The following is a 2,500-nucleotide window of genomic DNA, read 5'->3' on the forward strand; positions in this document are numbered from 1 at the left end:
ATACATCCAAACACACAGTGTAGTTCCTAGTTATACAAACCGACGGGATGGTCACGGCTGAAACTCCTCCGATTGTGGATGGATCAACCAGTTTAGGATTGACCCGAAATTGGGGGTGGGGGAGTGGTGGTGGGGGGGGGGGGGGAGTGGGAGTGGTGGGGGGGGGGGGGGGGGTGGAGCGGAATTAAACAACAACAACAACAGCAAAGCCTACGAGATGACGCAAACTGCTAGAAACAGCAGCCAAATCTACCGAAGTATCCCCGCCACCGTCGCCACCATCGACATCCAATAAGATGAATGTCACAGATACATCCCTGAAAAGAACGAAAATAAATAAAGGTGGGATGGTCACGGGCGGAATACCTCTCGAGGTACGAATAAGTCTTAAGTTAGATGAGGTCAGGACCGACCCCGGGCTAAACGACAACAACAACAGCAGCAATTGTAACGTCGTCACCGTCGTCGTCGTCATCGTCAGCAGCAACACCAACAACAACAACAACAGAAGTCTTCAAAAGCAAAAGTAACATCGTCGCCACCACCACCACCACCACCACCACCACCACCACCACCATTATCATCATCGTCATCGTCGCCACCGTCATCATCATCATCGTCGTCGTCGTCATCATCATCACCACCACTACCATTATCGTCATCATCATCATCGTCATTGTCGCCACCGTCATCATCATCATCACCACCACCACCACCACCACCGTCATCATCAAAATCGTCGCCGTCATCACCACTAACACCGTCATCATCATCATCACCACCACCACCACCACCATCATCGTCGTCATCATCACCACCACCATCATCGTCATCACCACCACCACCACCACCATCATCACCACCACCACCACCACCACCACCACTATCATCACCACCACCACCATCATCATCACCACCATCATCGTCACCACCACCACCACCACCACCACCACCATCATCGTCATCACCACCACCACCACCACCACCACCATCGTCATCATCGTCATCATCGTCGTCGTCGTCGTAAGCAGCAGCAACAGCGGCAACAAAAACAACAGGCTAACTAAACCGCATCAACTGTGCCAGAGATAGAAAAGACACAGACACTATTAACATTATTATTATAATCTTCATTATTATTATTAGTAGTAGTAGCAGTAATGGTGGTGGTGGTGGTGATGATGGCAGCGAGTGCTCTGCGATGTTGTAATTAATAGCAACAGTAGTAGTAGTAGTAGCAGTGGCAGTGGCGGTAGCAGTAGCAGTCGGAGTGGTGGTGGTGCTAGCAGTGGTAGTAGTAGTAGCAGTAGTAGTAGTAGTAGTAGTAGTAGTAGTGGCGGTGGTGGAGGTGGCAAAAATATTGTGTTGTGAACGAGGTGTGTGCATAGATCGTTCGAAATATAGCAGGCGAGGCGTATGTATATATACACTCACACACACACACACATGTATATATATATATACATACATGCTTAAGGAGTTTAACAGACTGAGAGAAAACCTATTCTGGATATATATATTGTATATATAGATTTATATATATATATATATAGATATATACATACATATATATACGTATGTGTATATATGTATGTGTATACAACGCAGGGTATATATATATATATATGTATATAGGAAAGGTGTGTATAAATATATATTCATGCTAAAACATTCATGTATTCACGCAACTGTATACCCTTAAATGCCATGCATGTTTTACTGTGCATGTATGGATGGATGTATGGATAGATGGATGGATGTATGGATGGATGTGTATATATATATATGTATATACATATGTATGTGTGTATGTATGTGTGTATGTATGCATGTATGTATGTGTGTATGCATGTATGTGTGTATGTATGCATGTATATGTATATATATGTGTGTATGTATGCATGTATGTATGAATGTATGTGTGTATGTATGTGCCTTATATATATACATATATATACATATGAATGTATGTATGTATATACGTATGTGTGTATACATACATATATATATACATATGTATGAATGTACGCATGTATGTACGTACATGTGTATGAATATATGTACGTATGTATCAAAGTATATATGTATGTACATAAGTATGAAGGTATATTTAAACATATGTATGCATGTATATAAATATATAAATATATATATATATATATATATATATATATATATATATATATATATATATATATATATATGAATATACATATATATATATATATATATATATATATATATATATATATATATGAATATACATATATATATATATATATATATATATATATATATATATATATATATATATATATATATATGTATATATATGTGTGTGTGTGTGTATTATTTATATATGTATCATCATATGTGTATGTGTCAACATATATGTGTAAAATATATAAATGAATGTCTTTGAACTTACATAGCTATATGTATGTATATATATATATACATACATACATACATACATATATATATATATATATATATATAT

General features: G+C 37.7%; 1 protein-coding gene across 3 annotated transcripts in view; it reads left to right on the forward strand.

Moving 5' to 3' along the window:
* LOC106873651 (solute carrier family 60 member 1) overlaps window positions 1-2,500 on the forward strand; it is a 76,473-nt gene that overhangs the window by 576 nt on the left and 73,397 nt on the right. The window contains exon 1 of one of the 3 annotated variants that reach the window (XM_089346498.1): window positions 973-1,640. The exons of 1 other annotated variant lie outside the window; for it this stretch is intronic. The gene's annotated coding sequence lies outside the window, so the exon portion shown is untranslated. Of the gene's footprint in view, window positions 1-972; window positions 1,641-2,500 lie in introns of those variants that run through there. One more of the 3 variants, XM_089346499.1, reaches the window with a different exon arrangement.

This window comes from Octopus bimaculoides, chromosome 30 (genome assembly GCF_046866305.1).
Source record: "Octopus bimaculoides isolate indiv1 chromosome 30, ASM4686630v1, whole genome shotgun sequence".
Lineage (NCBI taxonomy): Eukaryota > Metazoa > Mollusca > Cephalopoda > Octopoda > Octopodidae > Octopus > Octopus bimaculoides.